The 26,752-nt window shown below is 49.4% G+C and overlaps 1 protein-coding gene and 1 long non-coding RNA gene across 4 annotated transcripts in view; one reads left to right on the top strand and one right to left on the bottom strand.

Moving 5' to 3' along the window:
• TNR (tenascin R) overlaps positions 1–26,752 on the top strand; it is a 78,129-nt gene that overhangs the window by 17,515 nt on the left and 33,862 nt on the right. The gene's annotated exons all lie outside the window — the stretch shown is intronic.
• Positions 10,007–26,752, bottom strand: part of LOC114010529 (uncharacterized) — a 60,792-nt gene continuing 44,046 nt past the window's right edge. For both annotated transcript variants that reach the window (XR_008748967.1, XR_008748966.1), the window contains 5 exons: positions 26,426–26,517; positions 23,362–23,541; positions 18,026–22,424; positions 14,662–17,945; positions 10,007–11,424 (listed from right to left, as the gene is read on the bottom strand). This is a non-coding gene — a long non-coding RNA (uncharacterized LOC114010529). The remainder of the gene's footprint in view (positions 11,425–14,661; positions 17,946–18,025; positions 22,425–23,361; positions 23,542–26,425; positions 26,518–26,752) is intronic.

The raw sequence follows: 26,752 nt of genomic DNA, 5'->3' as shown, positions 1-26,752 counted from the left end.
CTTCATAACACGGTGGGGTTGTGTCCAAGAAGCGTTGGCAACGTGGATTTTGTCAGCAGCCCTACCCAAAGACCTAAAACTCTCTGGCTGGCTCCTGTGAGGGACCATGGGGACATCACAGCAGTGTCACCAGCACAGCTTCAGTTTTGGGACCTTTCTCCTTTGTTGCTCCAGCTTAGGATGCATCTTGCTCAACTCCAGGATGGGAAGGACCTTGGAGAACCTCGGCTGATGGGTTCTGTTGAGACCCAACAATTGCTATGCAATTATTGAGAAAGTAATTGAGCAAATGGAAATGACTGAAAAATAAGTAGCAGAAAAGGGATATTTGAGGCCTTTCCATAACTCAGAGGATTTCCCCATGCAGCTTGCTCCAATGGGGAAAGAGGGTGCCTGTGCAGGGTACCAAATGCAGGGTTTGCTCACCGTTTTCCTCTCCTCGGCACTCACCGCTGATGCTGGTGGGGTTGCGTCCTCTGGAAACAGGCTGGGATGGGGTTTTGCTGAGTGGAAGAGAGCATCTCCTGTTGGATTTTGGTGCTGGTGCATGCTCTTGCTGGGATGGATTTATCTGGCTGACACTTGAAATTTGTAACTTTGCACTTTCCTTCAGATATATTGACCACAAGGTTCTGCTGGGCTTCCTAAAAATAAAGCAAAAATAAGAGAGAGATGTTAAAAAGTCACTTTAGCTGGCTCCAGCCCTTAAAAATAGGGGTGTCTTTTCAACAGGCAAAGGACTGGATAGCTTGTTTGGGTTATTTTAATTAATCTTTACCAGCATCCTCTTTATCTCTTATGACCCTCGCACCTGGTCCTGCCACCTCTCTGTGGGGTGACAGTGGCCAAGCCCTCCCATCCCATCCCATCCCATCCCATCCCAGGTCCCCATCACCTGCTTCATCTCTCAGGCTGTGGTGACTTAGGGCTGCATTTGCTCATGGGTGTTATAGGATTTATTGTTATTTTTATTTTGGCCCTGAACTGGAAAGGAGAGAGGATGTTTTGGGAATTGTTTTTCGCTTGGTTTAATTCATTTTTAATCGGCTGACGGTAATGATTTGATACAGACAATCTTCCCCAACTGAGGTTAATCAGGACGGAGCAAGCCTTTCACTTGGTGTTATTTAGAGAGGCATTTTATAGAAATACTGTTAGAGAGGTTATTTAACCATATATTTGTTTTCATTGTGTACACAGCTTTTTCATGGGCTTCCCAGCTTTTAATGCTGAGAGATTTTATTTATTTTTGTCATTTGGAGGGAATTCAGGCCTGCCAAAGTGCCCAGGACAGATAGCCCCGTAGGCTGCAGTAATCTGTTCAGACCATCTGGGCTCCAGCTCCTGGAGCAGCCCCGGTAGGGAGAGCTGGAAAGCTTTAACCAGCCCCAGCCCCATCAGCCTGGGAAGATGGGGTTTTTTGGAGATGTGGTGACAGACAGATACCCCAATGGGGATGTGCTGCCTCCTGTCAGTCCCTGCAATGCAAAGCTACTCCCAGTGCACCATCTCTCTGGAAGGGCTGAGTTTTGCTCTGGTGGGTTGGTGGCAAAATTAAACTGGGAGGTGGAGGCAGCCCCTCGAAGCTTGAAATTTAAACTATAGAACAGCTGAATGGTCCAGCAGCCGAGCTCCAGCACAAAGTTTTCCAGCCAGCGCAGAGCAGCGAGCATCCACACCACCTTGAAAAACACCCTCCCCAGGGCAGCGGGGAGCAAATCCAACCCCTAGATACCAGCTGAGCAAATACTCATTTACTCCTACAGGTAGGGCTGCATATGGGTATTCCTAGGCCAGACACACGTAGAAACCCACTTGTCAGCAAAGCCCCCAGGGCTGCTGCTTTGCAAGGGAACGCCAGCGCTTTTAGCTGTGGTTCTTGACCCGCCAGAGATGCTCAGGGACCAGAGAGTCCCCCCGGCATGAGCGGTGCCTGCGTGGGGCTGCGCTCGCTTTTGTTTTCATCTTGTTGCAAGGAGTAAAGCATCTGTCTGGAGACAGTAAATTATCCCCTCGGCTGGTGTATAGCTAATGTAATTGAGCTGCATTTAAAGACTCCCCAAGGTGCTCCCTTCTCAGCCTGGCAGTTTGCAGTGTGCTTGCTCCCAACTGCAGCCCAGCACATCCCAGTGCATCCCTCTTGGGGGGACCAGCATCCCCAGCTGTTGTTTGCAACTGGTTTTCGATGGGGGTGGGTGGGAAAAGCAGTTCTGCCCAGTCCAGGCCCCAGGCAGGAGATGATGGATTATTTGCAGTCTGCAGTTGTCTGTGCATAGTGGAAATTGCCCACTGCTGGTTTGGGCAGGTGGGCTGCCAAGCAGCAGGATCAGACCATTGCAAGGGGCTCTGTGGAAAACAGAGCCACCCCAGTTCAACCCCAAAATCATTTACTGGCCTCACCAAAAGTTTCCAGAGCCTTGAAGCCTGCAAAAAACTGCCGTGCTCTACTGCCTGTCATAATCTGCATGTCACAGCAGGGAAACCTGTGTTTCCTTTTAATTTATAAAAACTCCCAGATGTTCTGGCTCCAGATGTGCAGTGAGCAGCCTGGGCAACACAAACCCACTAGTGAGGGCTTACTGGGGGGTGTTATTTTAATCCTGAATGTGTTTGCCACCACAATGGCTGCTTTCTACCATCTCATGACTTTTATTCAGAAAAAAAACAACCGACAAACCAAGGTACAGGCAATAGGCTGTGGCAGCAAGGCAGTTTTCTGGCTGCTTGCTCAGGCAATCCCAGTTTATGCTTTTTTATAAGAGGCAACCTGTGGCTATGGCTTGAAACCAAAAAGCCAGGAGAGCCAGTCTCCACCCCAGTGCTGCTTCCCAATTCTTCAATAAAATCCTTACCCTTGACCCTGAAAGAGCTTAGATCTCCTGTCACGCCGTGTTATATTCAGCCTTCCCCATATAGATGGGGCATTGCTGGGTACTGAAGTGCTCCCCCAAATCCCCAGAGGACTGACATAGCAGAGCAGGAGTGCCAGCTGTCCCCATGTCCCTCGGGGAGAGCACTGCCTCGTGGTCTGCAGCAAGCTCGGCTCCGTCAGGTGCCTTTACAGGCAGCGCAGCAAGGAAATAACAGGAGAGAGATGCCAACTGCTTCACCTCCCTTTCTCTGGTCGCTTTGAACCTAGCCAGAATTAGGAAAAACTCCCCCAGAGTTTGCAGCGGGGTCGCAGTGTGATGCTGGGAGCTGCTACCTGCCCCATCCGTGGTGTGGCTGCATGGCAGGTTGCTCCCCCTTCGTTAGCTTTTCCACTCCCAGTGCTCGCCAGCAGCATCTCGGGGGGTGGGTGGGGTGGGGAGCGGGGGGCGGCGTTTGCAGCAGCACAGGGCCACCCAGCCTGAGCTCCCTGGCTAGGGCTGCCTCCCTCACCCCTGGACTTATTTATATCTTTTATTTTTCTCTCTGAGCCATATTCCTCCTGGCATTGCTAAACCAAACAGAGTACAAAATCTGATAAGCGCAAGGTAGCATTTTTTTTCCCCCTGCAGGATACATTATTTACGAAGCTTATCGATTGTGGGAAATAACCCAGGGGCGTTCAAACATGAGCTACATCCACTCTTACACCAGACATGTTAATTACCTGCAAGCTGTTACTGGCTTCTCTGCTGCTGAGCATCACCCGCAGACCAGGAGAGTTTAGGGATGCAAGGAAATGTAGCTCGCGAGCTGCTGGATCACACCTTTTCCAGCAGCCTCCTGGAGATGCTGGGAACGGGCATCGCTCTCACTTTAAACCCCATGTGCTGCATCAGTCATCTAAATTTGCCTGCCTTAGCTCCCAGCCATCACTCCCGCTCTGCCTTTCTCCTCTGCTGTAAAGAGCTCTTTAGTATCTTCTTTAGTATTTCCCTGCCTTGACAGTTCTTATAGGAAGTCATGAAGTCACCTCTCAATCTTCATGATAAACTAAGCAGACTGAGCTCTCTAAAGCTGGCAGCTTCCCCATCCTTGGGGAGTTCTGCGACTCTCTCTGTAACCACTCCAATCTCTCAATGTCCTCTCAAGGAGCACGGCCACTGGACCTGCTGTCAAAGCACTTGTCCTCAGCTGCATCAGCGCTATGTAGAGGATAAAATGGTACCCTACTCCTCCATGGCACCCTAAATGATGCAACCCACCCTCTGCTGGCAGAGAAGCTTTTTCCCTCCTCTTAGTGCTGATGAAAGAGGTGCCAAACGCTGCTCGTGAGGCACCAGGGTGGTTTCTGGAAGATGAAGGTAGCGTGGGGGAAGCACAGGTGGGTCTGGCAGTGCCTGGGGTGGGCAAGCAGCTGAAACCATGGGGAGAGCAGCACCAGTGGGATGTGGAGCTCAGGGCTGCACCGCAGGAACTTACAAAATTTTGTACCTTTGCAACAAACCCACTTCTACTACTACTACTATCACACCAGATACACTTTTAATTTAAAAGAATGAAGTGTCCTTAGAGTCATTGTCCAGCTCTAGGTATGGAAAACCAGAGTGGGTCAGGGATGCTCCTCCACCCAGGCAGGAAGAGAAGGGGCACCACCAGCTGGAGGACGTGGTCATACCCATCACAGAAGCTGCAATGGACATAAGCTGAAGGATAATGGAATGATAACATCAGTAGTTAGGGCTGCAACAGAGATTAAATGCTGGGATTGCAATGGAGGAAAGTGATGGGGTGAAGGCACCTGCTCAGGGCTGATGCAAATCAGTGTATTATCACTGCCCTGAGTCTCAGCTCACACCCCGATACCCATCCCAGCTATGATACTTCAGGGAGAGGAGAATGACCAATAAATGAAGCAATAACAGCAAAAGACTATAAAACCATAATGAAAAATAATTAAAATACAACCATTGGTATGGGGATAATTATGAATGCAGGGAAGGTGGCGGTAACTGCGCTAGGCGATGAAGGCAATGAGGAGCAGGAAAGGTGCGCTGCTGGTGACGGGGCCGATGGAGACACAGACTTGTCTGGATGGAGACGCAGATCTTGAAATTGTAATGGGAATAATTATGACTGTAATGGGGTGGTAATAAAGATAATGGAATCGTAATTGAGGAGGGGATGGCTGTAAAGGAGGAGGTGCACATAACAGCCTTGTAAAGGAGATGATAAGAAAGATAATGGATGGTAATGGAGTTGTTGTTAAAGGTAATGGAGTTATAATGAGGTGACGACTGCGGCAGGTAGAAGGGATGGTTGGTTTAACGAGGACTATGATGCAGAGAGGACTCTATTTCTAATTCATCATGACAGGCAGTGCTGGAGGTGACCATGAGGCTAATAATAACTGAAGGGGTCAATCGTTAAGACAAATGCAGCCACACAACGAGCACAGCAGGACTGCAGTCCCTGGAGATGCAAGGTGGAGGTGCAAAACCTGGGCAGGGGGTATGTGGTGTTGCATCATGAGGTACAAGGCAGAGGAGACAATAAAAAGCACCGTGACAAATTATCTGGGCAAGTCCTCTGAGGTTTGCTTTAGTGCAGGGCTGCCCTTCAGAGTCTTGAACCTAGGAGACAGGGATGGGGTGGGGGACAGCAGCTGACAGGGGCCATGTGTCCCCAGGGAGGGCAGCCCACAGCAACTATGAGGAGCCACTGCAGCAGAGATGATGGTGACAGGGACCGGCTGATGACCACAGGGGGAGGAATTGGGATTAGCAAGGGCAAGGCTGGCTCTTGCAGCATCAGGACAGACATACAAGCAAACACATCAGCTTGTAGTGACTTGGGCACCTCCACAGGGGGACAATTCAGAAAGCAGTTAATGGCATCATCCATAATGGCAACATCCCATGCAACGTATCTGCTCTTCACCTCCCGCTGAAGCTCAGCCCAAGGTCCCCAACCCTTCCTGCAGAGCAGGTCACCCTCGCACAGCTGCTTGCCACACACCACCAGCCAAGCCCCAGCCTGTCCCCCACCACTCCCCTACCCACCAGCCCAGTTACCCTGTCAGAGGAGTAAAATTAGATTGGTTCCACTTGACTTGTTCTTGACAAACCCATGTCAGTCGTTACTTTCTAACCTCATTATCTTCCAGGTTTGTACAAACTGATTGCTTAATGAGTTCCTCTTGCAAGCCTTCCTGTTTTGAAGCCTCTAACTCCAGGGGTTGCCCCACTTCAGCCCCCAGCTTGCCCTGGGCTCCTGCAGTGCTGGAGAAACACTGAATGCTTCCAGGTTGGGTTGGCTCTGGCAGTACGCCCAAGGGAGATTTTGGGCAGCCCTGCCAACACCAGCACACCTGGCTGATCCAAACACCCTGGAAGGTCTTCTGCCCACTGAGTTGGGCTCCTGCCCAATATAATCATCCTGTCCTAATTAGCTGAGTGCAAGGAAAGGCTCAAGCAAAGCCCACTCTGAATCCTTTAGTTTTCCTCCTGCATTTAAGCAACATCCTTGGGCTTTCCTCAGCTCTCCCTCTCCTTCCTGTGCATTTACAAAAAGGTTTTGCCCAGCCTTAAAACAGCCAGTGCGCTGGAGCTCGTTCTGCACCTTCACATCTCCAACTTGTAGCTGCCCTGTTGTCCCCATCACCAGGTCTCTGGCCTCAGTTCCCCTTCTCTGCAGCTCTTCTTTGGGTCTGAGGTCCATCAGGTCTCTGCATCACTTCCCTCTTGTTCCTCTGCATCAGGACGGGTTGTTGTGGTGCCCCTAATGCATTCGCTTTAGATAATTGCCAGCTTCCCTGTGTTCTTTAGCCCTTAGATTATCCTCCCTAGAGATGCTACCTACTGGTTCCCTGAGATTTTTGCAGTGCATTATCCTTGCTCTGCTGTTCACGCTCCCTTTCTCTTGGCATTGTGGGATCCGCTATTTTGTGACTTATTTCCTGAAATTACCTTCCACTTCTTTCAGTCAGTTCTTCTCTGTTAGCCCAAATCAAGCCCAAAATAGCAGCTTTTCCAGTAGCTTTCTCCATCACTGGAAATGAGATGTTGCACTAACACACCCAGGGAACTGAATGGCTCTGTCCTGCTGTATCGCTCACCCCAGAGATGTCCATGGAGATGCCATTACCACCAGGCTCTGTCATGTAGAGGTACTTTGGGTTTGGAGAGTCCCTCACACCCATCCACCTCATTCTTCTACCTCACATGAAGTCTGTCCCACCAGCTGCACCCCTTTTAAGTTAACCACATTTGATGTAACCTGTTCCCCACCCCTTGCTAACCTTCAGGAAAAGCGGAACCCCATTTTCGGGACACTCCTTTCCTTCATTTTCCTTGCCTGCTTCTCCCCAGCAAGTCACGGAGGGTCCTATGTGTCCTACCAAGTCCCTGTTATTTAAGCCCTAGACTGAACAAGGTACTAAGATGTCTACATCAGCCTGTTTGTTTGCCATGCTCTGCCACACGTGTACAGAAACATTTGCCCTGTTATTTGCTTTCTTGTCCCTTTTCTGATCTCACCACTTATTTTTTTCCTGCCATTTGTTGGCATTTCTTCTGTTTGCCTTGCTGGCATGACAGGTGCCTTTCCTCATTCAGGGGATCCCAACCTCCCCCCAGCAAGGACTTCTCCATACACATCAAGAGCCTCTGGTTCCGCTGACCCCCAGCCCAACAGCAGATGAGAGCATTTCTCCACTCCTCACCCACAACCCAAGATGACAGGGAGCCTGTCTCCACCGGCCACCTCCCAGCTCATTTTCACCCAGAACTCCTCAAGACCTTTGCAATTCCACCCCTGCTTCCAGGAGACAGTTTAATGGGTTTAAAGTACCATCTGCACGTGTCCAAGAAGAAGGGGAGAAGTAGTGTCCTTCAAATGCTTAAGCACCTGTGAAATAAATAGAAGAGCTAATAAAAAAATATATTAAGGGTGAAAAAACTGGAAAAAGAGGAATACAGGAGATTGTACCAGCCTTGGAGATAACCTAGGGACATTTTTGTATCACGGAAAGTCCATTTTCAGTACAGATGGGACTTTTTCTTCTTAATCACTTTCCCAACAGAAAGCCACCAAGTCACAATAACCTAACCCACCAAAGGACAAAGCAATTGCAAGTCCTTTCTCTGCTAGCTGGTTGCCAAATCAAACTCTGCTAGATAGGGGGGGTGGGGGCAAATACTCTACAACAGGTCTCCCAAAGGGAAAACAGGGAACGAGGGTGAAGGATAGGAGGGGAAATTGGAAAAGAAACACTGCCCAGCTGCAGGATGAACTTGTGCAGAGAGCCCTTAATAACTAACCAGCTCTGGCTGCCTGGGGAATTTAGTAGAAAAACTCCCATTTTTGTCATCACCAGCAACGCCAGCCCTGATAAATAACAAGCTGGAAAATTTGTGGGCACTCATGTCCTAGAGACCAAGGAAGGCAATGGAGCCTTGAAGCAAAACTGGAAGAGTTGGCTTTCACACGCTGTTGCTTGGGAGGTTTGTACTGGGAAGATGTCCCTCATCTCCAGTATAGGGCTGGCCAGGAAGCTCAGGAGGAGTTTGCCTGAGGATTTCAAGGGATCAGGATATTTGCTGGTCATTTTGAAGCAGAGCTGCTTACAGCTGCCTGATATAGGAGGAAAACCTGGAAAAAAGCCAGAGCAGAAGGGAAATAAAATGCAAAACCTGTGATAGTGCATGGGAAGGCACCAGCAACACAGAGCTGGAAAGGATCAACACTTTGTCCACCGGCCTTAATATAAAGCGTTTAAGCTGTCTGGAGCCTGCTTTCCTGCAGAGCTCTCTGCTCAGCCGGTCTTTAAGCGCAGGAACAATATTATCCACACTGAGAAATGCCCAGAGGCGAGGTGTCCCCCCAGCCCAGCCCCCCACATTTGCAGATTAGCAGCTGTGATTTCCCTTTAGGGGTGGCAAGATAAAGACAAGGAACTACAGTAAAGGTTGGGGGGAAAAAACTGAGGCTGACCTGATGCTGGCTGGAGAGGGAGACTCGGAGCAGGACTCCTTTTCCTAATTAACGGAAACCCCATGGAGTAAGGGCTGATCTCTCTTTTTGCTCTCTGCCACCTTCTTTTCACTAAGTTCCCCCAGTCTGGTGTCTTCAGAGCTTCTGGGCAGCAGCCAAAGCCCCTCCAGGCTCCGTGGTCACGCAGGTGACTTTGGCCAGGAAGACAAACCTGGGTGCTGGGGTGAGTGCTGGCTGCAGTAAGGCTTGGTGCTATGGGGTGAGCTGTTGTGCTGGGACCAGAGGCACTGGGGTCTCTACAGCAATGGGACCAGCTCCTGATGGCATTGCATCCTCACACCTCATCACAGGGACACAGCCTGCCACTACCGAGGGATTAGTCAGCCTTGAAGTGTGGCAGGAGGATGGAAAACCAGTAATAAGCATATGGTCATCCCCCAGGGAGCTGGCTCCAGCCACAGCTGGTTGTCCCAAGCCTGCAGAAATCACTTTAGCATGGAAAGGCACAGCAAAAGTAATTTTTTTAAAAAAAAAAAAAAAAATCAACTTTTTCAGGCATTGCATGCTTGCTTTGATCATGCCCTGTGCTCAGCAGCCTTACCCCACATAAGCCCAGCCACCCAGGCCAGCAGCCTGCTGCCAAAGGGAAAAGTCCATAAACATCCCACATGCCCTGCTGCATCTCTCCAGTGTTTCCCCCTCTGCCCAAGCTTGTGAGGGTATCGGCATCTGGGCATAACCTCAGGATGTTGCTGAAATAGTTGGAGAGAAAAGAAAATAAAAAGGGAGATAAAAATTCCCATTATGCAAGAGAAGAAACAGTGTTATTTTGGCTTCTGTAGATGCCCAGCTGTCAGTGCACACTGTTCTAGCTCCCTGAGAAACGGTACCTTGTGGGGAAAATCCTACAGGATGCAATAGCAATGCAGCTAATGGAGTTACCCTGAAACCTGCAGGATTTAATAGCTGGGGATGCTCTTTCTAATAGTGGCTTTAACCATCCAATGTGTTTTTCTTTATGGCAGGGAGAATTATTCTTGCCCTTTCATAGAGCACGAGCCACAAAAACCTGTAAGAAAGCCATTTTCTATTAAGCCCTGTATTGCTTTCAAGGGGGTAAAAAAGCCAGGAAATGAAACTCAAGTGAAGTTTCCCCAAAGTTATAGTTTCTTTTTAATTCTTAAAGTCTTACAAGGATTTGAGAGTTGGACTCTGCACGCTTGGCATCCATGGTCATTTAGTTTGGAATGAAATCCAGGCATGTCACAGCCAAGGAGCTCATGGGTCTCACCAGGACCCAGCTTTGGGCTGAGCCCAAATGTACATGTTCAGCCCAGGGTTCGCCAGGCAAACAAATTAAGTTTTCATGGTCGTTGCTGTGGTATCAGAGTAGTGAGAAGTCTTGACTGAGTGTTTTATAAAACAATTTGTAAGCAGTGGGCAAAAATCGTCTATTGGCATCCATGTGAAAACTGGGAGTCAAACTGGCTGCTGTGGGAACAGGCTGCTGCAAGCTCTGGTTCTCCTTTCCCCTCGCCTTCCTGGATGACTGTGCCAAAGCCACCAGTGGCGACATCGCCTCCACACCGATTTGTTGCTGGTGTTGTAGAAATTAAAGACATGCTCTTTTCAACTCTGAGAAGGTACACTCAGCCGCTGTAGATTTCCATGATGGGCATTGCTCACCCTGTGCCTGCACAGATGCGTGTGCATTCACTCCTCCCCCGGGGTGTAAGTTTTCACTTCACCTACTTGTCCAAAATGTTGCCGTTTGATTTCTTGTCGACTCTTGGACTGCTCAGAGATGTGGGATCTGCTGAGAGAGCTGTGGTGAAGAGCTTGGAAGAAGGGGAGAAAGGGGGTCCTCTGATCCAAAGGAAGAGTCCTGCAGAGATGGGCCTGCCTTGTCCAGGTCCTGCAGCATTACAGGTGCCCTCATGGAGTGTGGCATGGTGGCACACATGGTGGGGTGACATCTCTTGCTTAGAGCTGCTCAGTGGGGTTAAAGCTGAGCAGTCACCTCAGTCACACACAGAGACCCCCTCCAAGGGATGCTCTTTGCAGCCTCCTCACTTAGGAATATAAAACAGATGTCACAGCAAGGTCCTGGGGACCTGACACCATCCTGCTAGCACCACGACCAGCCTGCAGCACCAAGCAGAGATACCAGGGGTGCAGGCAGCTGTGCCACAACCCTGCCTGCAGCCAGTGTGAATGGGGTAGAGACACCACAGAAGCTGGTTTTGGTACAGCCAAGGCAACCTGGCTGCCCTTGGCCACTTCTGCCTCTTGGGGAACATGATTTTCCCCACCTGAATGTCACAAAGCACCAGTGAGACACAGGGGCTGCAGAGCACCTATCGGTGCCAGGATATACCTTACGTGCAGCTGGGGGAAGAGCATCCAAACACTGCTGATGAGCCCAGAACCATGATGTCAGCTCCCACAGCAGACAAACACCAGGACTGGATTCATGAGCCATTTCACCTGGGCATCAGCCCAGTCTGAGTCAGTCTTCAGGCAAGCAGCAGCAGTCCTGACATTGCACAGTCAGGGTTGGGTCTAAAAATAAAATTATAAAGGAAAAAAAATTATATTCTTAGCTCCAGCCCTGTTCCAGAGCCCCCCAGGGGACACTGAGATTGAGAGGAGATGGCAAAGTCCAGGAGGTTGGAAGCACAGCTCTGGGCTGAACGTGCTGGGTGTGCAGCAACATCAGCTGCATTTCACAACAGAGAGGGAGCTCCCCATGACACCATCTCCTGCCCTCATTTTTAGGGAGGAAAGAAAAATGAAGCAAAGGAAGCATCCAAAAGGCCACGCCAAGTCCCAGGTAGCCGGTGCATAAGGCTGTGACCACCACGCTGTAAATCCTCACCCACATCCCTTGGTTTTTGTGCTGTTGCCACCTCCCTTGCAGGCTCGGCCGCGCTCTCTGGAGCAGCGTATTTGGGTAATTTATTCTCCCCTGGCAAGCTCAGCTCGTGGGTAGCATCTGGCTCTCTGCAAAGGTCACTCTGTTTTCTTAGCATCAGCCTTCCAGCCTGGTTTGGCAGCAGGACCCCGAGACTCACCAAAAACCTGGCTTTGCAGCCCTCCCCTTAAACAGAATAAGGTTACTCAGAAAACAAGTTACCCTGAAACATGGCTCAAGAGATTTCCTTTAAAATAGATATTCAGGCTTCAAGGCCATTTTCCAACTAAAACCATACGAAGCTTAACTTCAGACAGGTTTGGGAGCTGCTCTGATGTGCCTCAGTTTGCCTTTGCCAACCAACACGTTGCTCCAGCAGCCAGACCCGGACTGAAGCCAGGAGCTGGAGCAGTGCCCACAGGATGCTCCACTGCCCTCAACAGGGCTCACAGACACGTTGCCTATTGCCTGTGATCAGATTTGCTCCCTCAGTGTCTTAACTTGTCCCAGGTCCCATTTTTCTGTGCAATTTGCAATATGGGATGGCTCCTTCCAGCAGCCACAGTACTGCCTCCCAGCCCTGGAAAGCAGGGACTTCCACAACTGATACACTTTTATGGACATTTAAGATTTTATTTAAGTTCCTGATGTCATGGAAGATAGAAAAAAATATTTTTTAACATGCCAAGAAAGGCTGACATGAAATGCAGGTGAGTTTCCTTCACCTATCCCCACCCCCTAGAAAAAAAAACCCAAAACATTTAAAGTATATTTATAAGAAAGATATTTTTTTTTTTATGAGGGTGCCTAAACACTGGCATAGGTTGCCCAGAGAGGTGGCAGATGTCCCACCCCTGGAAACATTCAAGGTCAGGTTGGATGGGGCTCTGAGCAACCTGATCTAGTTGAAGATGTCCCTGCTCATAGCAGAGGGGCTGGACTAGATGGCCTTTAAAGCTCCCTTCCCACCCAAACCATCCTATGAAAACCTTATGCTAACAAGAACATCACTACACACCTGAAGCCAGAGGTGTGCAAGCACAGCAGAGCCACTGTCAGATGAAAGTCCCTGTTGACATCAGCACTTTCTACTTAAGCTTCTTGGGCTCTCCAAACTAGCAAAACTCTTTGTTTTCAGAGTCAGCTCAACATGAACTTGCATAAGCAGGTCTGCTGCGGGATGGATGGACCCACCATGGGTGCACCCATGGCCACAGTCCGATGTTGAAGCATTGCCAGAGTCAGGTAACAAGTCATCATCTCTCCTATGTCTCCAAAGCCTACATGCATCTCTCACCGCCACAAATAAATCTCCAGGCTTTTTCAGAGTTGGATTTGTAACACCGAAGCCTCAGGTTGCGTGTACTCAAGTGTTCCATGGGAATTCAAAGGTCACTGGAGTGCTTTTGAAAAAATATTACTTAAGCTCCTCTGAAAAGCAGGTACTTCAGTGGGGGCTTGATCAGGTTTATAATCACGTACGGAAGCATTATCCCATGATTTTAGTCTAGCAAAAATGCAAAACATGATACCCAGCAAGGAAAAAACAGAGTTTGAGTTGCTGATGGGGTTTTAAGTCAGTTCAGGGAGAGGGAGCGTGGCAGCTGAAGGGAAGCAGTTCCACGGCCAAGCATCCAGCAGCTCTCCCCATCCAGATGCACTGCATCTAGCTGGAATGAGACCTCTCTTCCAGCTTTAAGAGCCACACTCATCACTTCCCAGGGCAAATCTCCAAGCAAAGCACTCAGAAGAAGCCTTAGGGCACACTGATTACATTTGCCTAACTTGCTCAGGGCAGAGGTTTCCAGTGTAACCAGTAACCCCAAGCAAGGGCAGCCCTTTTGCACTGGGAGCAGGGCAGCAGGCACAGAGCATCGACTGATTCCCCACTGCCTGTAAGACACTTGTCCCTGTGCCCATGGTTGCACTGCATCCCAAGATGCTTTCCAGAGGTGCTCCCACCTTCACTGTCTGACCAGCTCTTCCAGCAGTTTTCACTCAGACCCAGCAAATGCAGAGCAGCTTTGTCTAAAGACAAATAAATTTTAAAAACCCTCAGAAGGCCATTATAAAAACCATATACCTGCTGGATAACCCTGGCTGCAGCTGTGCCAGCTCAGGGCTGTGTGCTCTAATTACTCTGGAAATCACTGATTTACCTGCAAAATTTCAAAACCAGAACAAACCCTTGATCTTTTTTTTTTTAAAAAAGAAACAGTTGTGCCTCCTGGCTTTTGCAAACAAAGAGCATTTTACTGCATTCAGCTGTTCTCCAAGTTTGGTTTAGATGATGCTAAAGTCTGTGTGCTCCAAGGCGCCCATGTTTAGGTCAGCAGGAAGGCTTGTGGGTCACCCAGGAGGGGTAGAAAAGCCTGTGACAGGCACTGGCAGGCTCAGAGCTGCAGGAGTGGCCCAGAGGAGATACCAAAGCAGCTCAGAGACAGAGCATCACCTGGGCACACAGGGAAGTCCTGGCATGAACCAAGCCCACCTCAAACCCACTGATAGGAAATACAGGGCAGGGAGCCAGGTGAGGTAATGAGACCTTCCCACCCTGTCTTCTCCCACCCCATGCTTGAGAGCCAGCTCTGAGGAGCTTAAGATTCAGTGTTTATTTTTAAATAGCATTCTTCTCAGGGTGTAAATACTTAAAGAAAATACTTGAACCCCCTCCAAACACATGGCTTTCTTTACAATTAATTGCTTGGCCCATTTAGCATCCCAACTTTGCTTAGAGCAAGGGATCCACCACACATTAAAAAAAAAGTTTACATCAAACAAAAAGAAAGCTTACATCTTTATATATGCATGAGACACAGAGGACCACACAGGGCACACACTGTAGAGAAGGAAGAACTGCAGAAAAATCAACACAACAAGCACACCTGAACTCCGGAGCACAGGACTCAGGTCACAGAAGATCAATGTGTTTCCTCCTCCAAGGCCACAGGCAACGTTCAGGCTTCTCAGGGGCCAACACGTGGCAGAGCAACAGCATGTTAATGCACATACTGGAACAAGACAGAAGTAGCACTCCAGGATCTTCTGGTATTTCTTCCACCTGGTATCAAAAGGCAGCACTGCCACAGGCACCCCACCAGACTTCCATGTTCCTCATGGAAGCACAGTCCTTACAGAAAAAGTCAGCTCCCTGTCTTCTCCCTCTTAGCTATATCTCCTATCTATCTAGAGCATCACTAACCACACTTAGTGTCCACCCAGCACCACAAAACCCCCAGCCCCATCCTTACCATAGATACTCTGCTCCTGAGCTGATACAAACAAGCAAGAACTCAGCAGAGCCACATGGACCTAAAAGGAGTTGATCAGCCAACCTAATTACTTATGGCTGGTACCACCCCTGTAATTAGCCATCTCACCTGTGAGAGCTGCAGCAGCTTTAGAAAGGAGAAACACAGGGTGAAGGAGATGGAATTTCAAAATAACTATCAACAACGCTTGGCATTCCTTTGGTTTCTCCAGAACAGCCAAGGCAGGTGTGTATCTAGCAGACTAGATCCCCTGCCAGGAAACATAATCATATATGAGAATGATTATAATGACTTGCAAGCAGAAAACCTTCCATCGGAGCATGCTGCAGCACCGTACAAGCCGTAATGAGTGAAAGCCCCTCTGCAAGGCACACCAGAACACCACAGGTGAAACACCAACCATGCCTTGGCTTTAGGGCACCCACCTATTTGGGCAGGAGGAGATCTGAGCTGCTCTGGCCTGGCCCTGGCCACATGGTGTTGGCCTCAGTCCAAGGAGGCAATTTGTGATGAAAGCCCAGAACCTGGCAGCAGAGCTCGTCACATCCACGTGCTGCATGAAAAGCAACATGATTTTTTTTTTCCCAGAGCCCTGCAAAACCAAATATTAGACAAAAATACATGTGAAGCTGCTATTGATCTTCCAGCCAAGCTTTGTGTTAAAAGAACATTCTTTTCTACTTACTTCACTTAAAAAAGAAAATGAGGTATCAGAGACATCACAGCTCAATTTTATCTCCTACAGACCAGCCAAACACCATGTTAGAGGTTGGCAAGGCCAGCCAAGATAGGAAGAGAACCCACCCAAATTTCAGTGTGACCAGATTGTAAAATTAATCTTTTTCCGTAGTTTTGGCAGTGGAGTTGTCCCTGTCACCTGCCCAGCTGAGCACACGTCTGAGAAGTCTGTTACAAGGCTTTCTGTTTCCCTTCCTCACATGCATTTTAGCGGAGTATTTTGGACTTTGTGGAAGAGAAGTGTTCTATAGGTAATCCCACCAGAGTACAAGGACTTTGGGTAATTAAATATCTATCTAGAGTGGAAAATTAGACTGGCACCTCTGCAGAGAAACAGATTTCCACCAGCTCATGGTACTGTTCATTAGGCTGTCATCTCAGCATTTCATAGGGAGCTAGCCCTATGTTATCCCCATTTTTCAAAGGGGTTAAGCAGCAGTGCACCAGCAAGATGTATCCATGGCAAAAGAGCATGGCCAGGGTCAGGGTGGGGGTGAAATGCCTGACTGCTGCCGCCCACCCTATCCACTCAGCCACATCAAATGAATGAATTATATCCCAAAAGGTAAAACAATTGCTCCAAAATGGAAATGGCTGTGCCAGAACACCAGCCTGCTTGAAAGCCTCATGGTGACCTACTCCAGAAGGACGCCCTAACCCACAGCAAAACCCAGCTGGGGACATCATACTCATGTGCAAGTCGTTGTCCCCCTCTCAAGGAGGACCACCCTGAAATGTCAGTGGATCTGTTCCTTGCAGCAAGGAACCACCCAAGCCTGTTCCCAGGTGGGATCCTTGCCTTGCCAGTTGAGTGAATAGAGTGTTTTCTGCTGTTTCCCATTCATTTTCCCATGCAGAGCTTCTTGCACAAATCTCTCAAAAGCTTCAACCCCTTTCTCCTACTGCAACAATTTGAACTTCACTAGAACCACAGAGGTCCCACCAGTCTTACCATGATGCATCTCAAGCCTTCCCAGCTGGTGGCCTCACCAGCAGTTTTCCAGGGATGCCTAGCTTCCAGACTCAACAAAAGAGCCCCATCCTCTGAAGTGCCATCCTCCCTGCCCTGCTCAGCAGTCACAGCTTGGAGTTACAGGTAGTGGAGGCACCACAGTGCCTAATGCCTCTGATTTTGAAGAGAAAATTGCAGCTGTGTAGCCCTCATCGCATGGCCCGTTGCAGGCTGGTGGTGGGTGGGGGTAGCCAGGGAGAGGCCAGGTCCAGCCATACACCAAGACATCCCTCTGAACACTGTCCTATTTGCTCTGTTTAAAGTGCATAAGAAGCAGTCCATGTCCAACTCAATTAGCAGGTTGAGTCTGCCTAATTTGACAGGGCTGTCCTGCTCCCAGCAGGCATCAAGGGGCGTTTGCTCCTCACTTTCTGCAGGAATAGGTTGCAGCCAATAATTCCTTGCTTTCAAATTGCTACGCTCCAACTCTGCAAATATTTTTTGGCCGTTTCCCGTCTTCCCACAGTGCTGCAATTGCTGCCCAAGTGATCTCGTTTCTCAGTTCAGCAAGCCCTGCTCGGATGGCTGCAGTGTGTTATTTATCATTATTTATCTATCCATTCCATAAGAAGTGAAGGAGGGCAGCAAAGGCAGGCACAGAAGTGTGTTTCAACTGACTGTGGTTAATTTTGGCTTAGAGATTGTCAGAGTCTCCGAAATACGAGGTGCTGAGCCAGCCTTCTGGGACATTGGGGACCACAGAAGTCAACCTGAAGATGAATTTTGACCCGTCCATGAAAAGGGTTACATCACATCACTGCCTGTCACAGGCCTGAAGGGGTCTCCTTCATGCTGAGTCTTACATCTCCACACAGTTCTTCAGCATAAAAACAGCCTTAAAATTGATTTTAAGTGCTCGCTGGTGAACTGTCTAACCCCAACACTTACAATACTAGTGGGAGAACTAAAGCGAGCAAAACCAAGCTCTAGCTTAAAAAACATCACAAAGCAGTGGGCTTGCCTCCAAGCTCCCATGCCCTGCACCAGCTCCAGGCTCAATGAAATTATGTTACACACTTATATCCACTCCTTAATGAGGTACTTACCTATTATAGGGCAGTAAAACCCCAACCTGACTCAGGTCTTTGGCTGGTGCAAGCCCACATTGACTGCAGCTGTTTTCCCTTCCCAAGGATCTTGGGTTTCCCTGCAACAAAAGCGCTGAGGCTATTTCCAGTTCTTCCCCAGGGATGTAAAATGGGGAGAGATACAGATTTTCCCACTCACCTTCGTTAATACGGTAGCCCAGGTCTTCCGCCAAAGTACAACAGAAACAAATCTATTTTTAACCAAACCGCTCCAGTAGAAGCCTTCAAGACCTGCTATAAAAATGACTGAAGAATATTATCTCTGGCGTACCTTGATTAAAGCCATTTTATATTCCTCCAGAGGCACTGGGGGGTCTGTGCAGGCACCCAGCCAGCTCCTCAGACCCAGACATGTCTGTGGCAGCTACCCCAGCTGTCAGGAAGGTATAACCTAAGGAAATCTAGGATTTGGACTGCACATCTCGGCATTACTTGTTGTAGAGGGTTCCCATCCTAAAAGCCCAGCCCAGCTCTGTCCTGCCCCTGTGAGCCCCTCTCGCTACCTGGGGCAGACAGGCTCTCGAGGCTTAGGAGAGCCCTGAACCACCATGGCCTCCAAGGCTGGGTGGGTGATCACAGTCCTCCTCTCCCCTATCCCCCCTTGCCCTTTTTCCAGAGCCCAAAAATGAGCCCCTGGAATATTAAGCAATCTGGAGTCTCAGCTTGTTCTTTGGGAAGGTGCACGTTTTTTTCTTAGCTGTTGTGAAAGCAGTTTTTAAGAGCATCAGGGCAGAGAGGCAGGGGGGGATTCTCCCCTTTCTTTTGGCTCCCTAAAGAGACCCACTTGCAGCCCTTATTTTCCTACCTCCACATCCTGAGATGTCAAAAGAGGGAGGACGAGGGCCAAACCCACTGGCTGGGCTGCCCCCCTGCTATGGCTGTTAGGGTCAAAGGGATGGCAAACTGGGGAGAGGAGGGGATGCGACCACCTCACGTAACGCCGTTGTAACAGCAGCACAAATTGCAAAGGGAAATCCTTGCTCCCAGCGCTGCACAAGGATGACCAGGGGTGATTTAGCTGGTCATTTCCAACATCCCATCTTTCCTGGGGGATCCACCTGCGGGCAATGCCACATGCTCTTTGGGAAGCATGCTTGCAGCCAAAAAAGATGTTTCAGAGGAGGACCCGTCCCTACCAAGGGAAGGATGAGGGGCACTGTCCTGGGGTGGGGGAGCCACATCTCCAGCATCAGGCTGGACCGGGGCTGGTGGGTAGGTCAGGGTGCAGCATCCTGGTGTTGGGGTGGTGGGTATGCGTGCGCCAACCCAGGGCTATAGGTCTCCTCTTGGCCATATGTCCCTGACACGCATTAACCTGGGGAGCTTTCCTAAACACAGCACCACCAGTGCGTCTCTTTCCCCCTGCAGTGCCTGGAAATGCTGCCTCCTCTCCGTACACGCACGTGTGGCTCATCAGAAGTGAGAAAAGCCCCAGATTAACCTATCTGACACAACAGAGCCTGTCACTGCCTGCCCTGCCTTCCTCTGCGGGAGCAAGCACCCGTCATCCCATTCACCACCTGGAAGGAGGAATACATCCAGGATGTGTCAAACCCAGACCAGCTGCCTGGGTCAGAAAAAAACAGTTATTACTGCAAACTCTATATACATTATTTATCAAATGAAGTCTCTGCAGCAGGACCACAATTCATTACTCCGCTCTGGCTTTCTCGTGCTCCCTTCAGCTGTCTTTTCAATGGGAAATGATAGAAAACATTTGCAGGCTCCTTGTGGTCACTGCTGCAAGGCTGTTCCCTTCCTGAGGAGACCCTGTAGGTCACCAAGAGGGGCCTGGGACAAGCTTTGCCCAAGCAAAATCATCAGCCAGCCCCACCGCAGCAACTTTGCTCCAGCCCCAAATCCATTGCACAAGTACCTACTGCTGCTCTGAATATTCCGGGTGAAATGACAGTGGGAAGGGGAGTAGAAAATATCAATTACTGGAGGGTTCGAACAGCACAAACCCTGGTGCTACCTGCCAGGTTGCATATGCGTGTAAATCAGCTGTAAGATGTGATTTAGTTTGAGCAACATATTAAAAAGCAAGGAAAATCTGAATTTTTTCTAGTGGAGGGGGGGTGTGTTATAAAGCAGGTGGGGGAAAGCCACAGCATGCACAACCCTGATCACATGGCCCTGACCTCTGCTTCATCCCCACAGTGTAAAAATACACATGTGGGGGGAAAACAAATGCAAAAACACACCAGATGAGCATTTCTTTTCCATTCCCCTGACTTCGGGTCAGGTATAAATGACTAGGCAAACCAAAAAGCAAGTTAAAAAAACTGTGCTCATTTGACTTCAGCAGGTGGCTTTGCTTTCACTGAAAGCAGACTGAGTTCCTGGGTGCTCTTGCTCAGAGTTCCTGGGGAAAAATGCAGCAATCCCCTAATTATGGTTAAAAAAAGCCATGATAATAGCGGGGATTTTCCTCTCCTGGTCTGCAGTGCTGTTATCCATTTAAACGTGGTCGCGCCGGCAGCATTCAGAGATTATACAGGGCAATGGAGGTTGCAGCACATCAGATTTCTTCAACATGACTTTCTACTTCGTCGCACACTCCTTCATCTCCATCACACCGTATGCTCAATCTGTGGCAGGGGTAATGGGTGGCAGCATTTTGGCGATGGAGCATCCCAAGCTGGGCCGTTTTCATTTGCTTCAACTAAGCCCTGAGGAGGTCCGGGTTGGCTCGTAGACTCTAATGCAACATGACAGCCAAGCATTGGCTACACGAGCACGAGGGCTTGCTGCTGGCACCCAAGCTGAGTGCTGGGAGCAAACGGGAAAAAAAAAAGCCTCGTGCCCACAGCTGAGAACAATCCGAATCCCACCCGCTGGTTATGGGCTGTGAGTTCACAGCATAATTGAGGTGGGATCAATTAACCGTGGAGGCTCTCATGCTTGGTTTTCCCCATGCTGGAGGATGACCGGGAGGATCACCACCCTGACTGCCTATGCATGGATGGGCAGAAAGTGGGATGCCGCTGAGGGGGGAGTGGGAAGGGTTGGCAAAGCCATGGCTGTTAGAGAGGGAGGAGAAAGGAGATTTGACTGTCCTGGGCAGCAGCACCTCTGCAGTATTGTGCCTGCAGGATCCACGCCACGCCCACATTCAGCTGGGTCCTACGTTACCCTCCAAAATTAATTACTGGTGCCCCTGCTGAAGATAAAACTGAAATCATATTTATTTTTGCGCTTACATTCCAGTTGTCGTGTAATTAAGTACTGCCACATAATTAAAGAGGATTTAGAGGGTGTTTACGCCCTGCAATGCTCCATAATTACAGCTAATTCCTCCTTTACGGCTTCCAAGCATCTCCGGTGGAGCTCCGGGAGCCACCAGGGCAGGCAGAGCGGCTGTCGTGGGGCTCAGAAATGCGTGCACAGCTTTAACGCTGAATGGTGGCATCTCAGAAAGGCCTGGCCCCATCCCAATATCTTCCTTTAGCAGTTTAATCTCTCCCTAGGCATGGGGCAGGAGCGATACCCCCAGGAGCATCATTATGGGCAAACGGTGATGCAAGGGAGAGCAGCAGCAGGAGCCATCCCAGCCTCTGCCCCCAAGCTCTCCCTGGTAAAACTGCTGTAACTCCCAGAGACACTGCATAAGGATTAAATAAACCATTCTGCAACAGAGAGGGCTGCTGAGGGGTGATTTATTTCATAACTGAGTGTGAATAAATATATGCTGTGCAGTGCAGGACGTGATGACCTTTCATGGGTAGGGAGTCCCAAGGGACAGGGCTGTCCCAGCAGTGGGGCAGGCGAGGCCGTCTCCAACAGACATCAAATTTTAGTGCTCAGAGAGCTGGGCTACGAAATATTCACCTGCCACAACTCAAATCATACATCCAGCCTTGTAAGTAGGCATGGAAGGGCTCAGCTTTAGCAGCCAGCAACTCCCATTAGGACCTGGGAGTCCAGGTGCCACTTGACCGGGGTGTTACATATAGACCCAGAAGGGAACGCCGTCACCCTCCTGCAGGACACCGGACACCATGTTGGTGTTAAAGGATGGAGAGAAGCATCTAACCATGAGCCATGACATGCTGCACCGTGGGTTTGCAGTCTGCACCTGCATCTCAACGTCACCCACGGAGCGCTGGGGCCAGTCACAGCAAAGAGGTACGGGCAGTAGCCAGGCCACTGCCCAAGCCCACTGTTAACAGCCTTTATTACAAAATTAGGCATCCACCTTGGCTTTCATTGCACAGTTAGGTGTCCACCTTTGCAAGCTGGTCATACAAGTGAATTTTGCACCGAGCAAGTGTTTTTCATGGTGTGTGGTTCAGCGCAGTCGCTTTGAAGGGAGAGCTGATAACGTACCTGCTGCTGCCTGAAAATATATATATAAATTAAGACAGGCAGCGTCACAAATTGCTCAGTAAAATGCTGGGATGGGCTTGGATTAGAGCTGGCACCCTTGTGAAAATGAGACTTAGCCTGGTGACTCCCCAGGCTTCACAGGGGAGCAGGTCGGAGGCAGCGGCTGAACGAGACGATGTGAAGCCAGACACGCTGCATCCCGGCTGCACCTGTTAATGGGAAAATGAAATGAGATTCCCCCAAAACCTTTGCGCTAAGCCACTGCCTGCTTTCCTGTGGGAGCTTATAGAGACTATTGATATATGTCGTGGCAATTGAATAAAAGAATATGTAATGAAAGCAAGATATAACGTAGGCTGCAATCATAGAGGCGTACATGAATTATTAAGCTGGCAGCATTTGCAGTCAGTTGGGGGGAACTATAGATTTCTTCCTCCACATATGGTTAGGGAACGCTGGTAAAAGCATCGAAGTATTTCATCCTTAAATATGTTATTAGTCAGTGGGGTGAAAATCGTTCTCTCTCTGAGGGCTGCTTGGTGGTGGCGTGAAATGACTCGGTTGGGTTTCTCCGGCACCGTGCAGGTGTCACCTGCTGGTCCTCAGCTCCAGCCCCATGAGTCCACAAGGTCTGACCTTCAGCTAACCAGTGTTATGAGGAGACATGATGCTTTGCTCCTTGAAGCTTTCCATCTCCTTTAATTCTCCCAAAAGCCTGCAACAGGCTGTGTTGTGAGGGAAGACGAGGTTTGCAGTTAGGCAGAGGGTGCAGAAGGGGTTGATCAGGGAGAGGGCTCTGTGTGCTTGCACGTAGCAAGGACCTGCATTCTGCCACAAAGCCCAAGGAACTAATGCAAGGAAAACCCTTTTAAACAGACAAGTTATACATCAGTAGGTTAGTAATAACTGGGAGCAAGTGCTCTTCCCTACAGAAAGCTGCAGGAGGGAATTGGGTCTGCCGGACAGGCTGCATCTCTACATCTGCTCAGGAGAGTCCTTCTGGGGCAAATCAGCCTCAATGACACCGAATCTGCAGCAGTTTCAAGCTGCTGAGGAGCTAAGCCAATTATTTCCACTATTTCTCAGTTAGCAACTTGCAACGTAAGTGCTTTCCAGTGAGATGGGCAAACCGCAAGAGTTTCTCACCAGATCACAAAGCAAAGCAGAAGCAAGACGTGTGCTTGCCCGTGCATACATCCCCACCTGCCATGGCTGGAGGACTGTGGCACCCAGGAGCGATTTCAGCGTAGAGCCAGTACCGATGCTGATGCACGGGAGCGATGCGTTGCTCTAAACCAGCGAGTACCGCAGCCTCTTTTGGGAGGTCTAAAAAGAAAAAAACAGAGATGGGCTTCAGAGGTTCCAATCCACCTCGGTTTGCCAGCTGTGTGGTCCCTTTGGAATGGAAGGTGTATGGTGGGAAGCTGACCAGAGACATCACAGAGCTGAATTTCCTTCCCTGTGAGCCCAGCCAGTGGGAGCAAAGCACCTCGCCATAGCATGGAGCAGCCACCCTCTGCACTGAGTGCTTGGGTACCTCCAGGGGGGTTTGGGGAGACTTGAAAACTGTCCATCAGGGGGTCTTTTGCCTTATGGGAAACCTCCAACACACTTTTCAACATAAAACCCCAAATAATACACTCGGAGGCTGCCTGCCTGCTTCACGCACCACCATGCCCCGGGCTCGCTCCCACCATCAGCAGCAGTTGGGAGCAAATCCGTCACGGCGGTCTGGCTCCTGCCAGCCGAGCTCTGGCAGGGAACACATCACAGCTCCAATGAGCCAGCCCCGACACAGCTCGGGGACCGCTGGGTGTCAGCTAATATCTGCCTGCTCCTGCTGTGCTGGGGAAGCAGGCAGCGAACTCCGTTTCTCAATGGTTTGTTGGTTGGTATTATGGATGGATGCTGGTGTGAGCTCCAAATAGATCCGATTTTCCAATTTGCCATCTGCACCAAAAGCAGGGTCTGTGGTTCATCCAGTGTTCAGGAAAGCAGAATGCAATAAATGCATGAAATGCGTATATGTACACATATATTTCTATGTGCTCTGGGTAGATTAAAATGTTTCTCACCCAAAACAAAAACATTCACTTCATTTTCACACCTTTAGTGACTACAAAAACAATTCAATGTTTAGTGACTTCAAAAATATTTTAATAAACAATATCTGGCTGGAGAAACAAATGCTTTAATTTTTCAAGCATCTTTCCAGGCAACATTGGGTGGTTGTTTTTAACCAGAGCAATTCACCAAAACTGGCATGAAAATAGAAATATTGTTGGACCATCCAGATATTAAATTATCTCCAACAAATGCTGGCAGTCACACTTCTGGCATCATCCTTGTTGTGCAGATCTGATGTCCCTGCTCCCATCCTGCAACAGCCCCTGGGGCACAGTTTGCATTTGTTACATTCGTATTGGTAAGCAATAAAAAAAGGGGCTGCAGATGCTGCTGGGGAATATGGTGCTGTAATTCTGGGTGAAGCTGCCCCCCCAAAAACTGCTGCCACACCATTAATAACTTTCTCGGCACAGCTGCTCTGAGCATCACTGCACGCAGGTTCCCTTTTGCATGCCCAGCACTGAGCCGCTCACACAGATACAGCCCATCAGCAAAATGTAAAAATAGCTGAAAATATATAATTGGGGTGGATGCACTGTGGATTTAATAGGGTTTTGCTATTTCTTCCTTTGCTGGCCCATAAGACACAAATCCTGGGTGGAGAGAGGCCATTCGGGAAAGAAAGAGCACGCTTTGCTGTGGTATATGTTTGGCAAAAGCCCTCAAATATTTTTCTCAGTTGTATATTGTGTGTATTTTTATTGAGCATCACACAGAAATTGCAGCAGATTGATTCTTTCACAGCTCCCCAAAGTTGAAATGCTTTGGAGCTGAAAGCTCAGTACCTGACAAACTTCGTAATTAACTTTAATAACTCTTTTATTTAAACTTTAATTCAAACACCCATGTTTCTGGGGGACTGTAGGGAGGGGTGGGAAAAAAAAAAGTACAGCAAACCAAGGGAAACCAGCTCTGGTAAAGTAAAGCTGCAGCCTCAAGCCAGAGGCAACTGGAGATCCACTATCCTGTCCTGGGAGCGAGCAGATGGAGAGGCACTGCCCCAGCCCAGTGGAAAACAAAGGAGAAGATTTTGCCATCAGATACCAGGGAAGGGCCAGGCTCAAAGCTCAAAGCTGCCTTCGCTGCCCCAGCCAGGATTTCCAAGGCCACCTCCAGAGACAGAGGGAGCAAAGCCACCAGGAATGCCACCAGCTTGGAGTTTTATCTGAACTTGGTGACAACGAAGGCAAAATTAAAAAAAAAAAAAAAAAAAAAAAAGATTAAAAAGCACCCCAGATAAATTTGCCCTAACACAACTAATTTTACATGTGAGATGACCACAGAAATTTGCTTCTTTTTCCTTGTACAGGGAGAAAGAAAAAATATATAGTCCTGGATCTGTTTGCTCAGTCAGTGGTTTCTAATGCTTCTGTCACTGCCCATGGGCAGCATGAGCTGGGCTGGGAAGCGCTGGGAGGACAGGAGGATGAGGAACCCCAAGCAGGAACATTAATGCAACTTCTCTTCCCTGACAGACAAGCCTTGAGCTGTCAGACCATGCATGCAGCCCCGGCACCCCGCCAGCCAAATCCCAGCACTAGCCCACCCTTGCCAAGCCCACGGTGGTGGTGTCCTTTAGGGAAAAGCAAATCGTTGACAGGAGGAGCAGGAGACAAAGCAGGACCAGATAGGGAATGGAGAGGACAGACCCTGGGAACACATCCACAGATCTGGCAGAGCTTCAGAGCTGTCAGCCCAAGCCTCCAGGAAGAAGCTGAGGATTAATAGGGATGTCTGGCTCAGATGGTCTGCTGTGGGTTGGAGGGCACCAAAGAGCATCCTCCTGCCCTGCAGGACCCTGTGGATTCAGCCTGGTTTGAGGCAGAGACAGCCCAAACGAGGTGACTTTTCACAACTTCACAGAAAAGAGCCCACACAGTGGCATTAAGCCTGATCCAGCACCTAATCGATGCAGGATTACATTTCTTTATTTATTTTCCTTCCATGATCCTGTTCCTAATAATAATAAAAACCAGCAAGCTTCCTTAGCATAGTGCCATGTGGATGCCACCGCACCCGCAGCATCACCCCCTGCCCAAGGCCACTGCGCTGAGCAGGGCTGGAGGGGGATGCCGTGACTTACCGCTCAGAAACGAGAGCTGGGCAGCATCCCACCGGTGTCTGCCGTGATGAATATACTGATAACGAGATTCAGATCAATGATCCTGGCAGTTCCTACCAGCAAACAAATGGCTTTCAGTCTATGGGTTAGAGAGTCGTTAACTACCCAACCTGCTCACTGTCATTCGTGAGCGATCACCACCCTGTATCTGCTCACCCCACTCTATCCACCCACCCGTCTCCCACTCCCTCATCCCTGCATCCACCTAGAGCCCTTCTCCCCCCATCCCTTGGCTCCAGTTTTGCTCATAAACAGGCTCTGGCATCTGTATTGAGCCAGGCTGGATCC

The sequence above is a fragment of the Falco peregrinus genome, chromosome 10 (assembly GCF_023634155.1).
Source record: "Falco peregrinus isolate bFalPer1 chromosome 10, bFalPer1.pri, whole genome shotgun sequence".
NCBI lineage: Eukaryota > Metazoa > Chordata > Aves > Falconiformes > Falconidae > Falco > Falco peregrinus.
The sequence above is the reverse complement of the archived record's forward strand: the minus strand, read 5'-3'. Positions and strand labels throughout refer to the sequence as shown.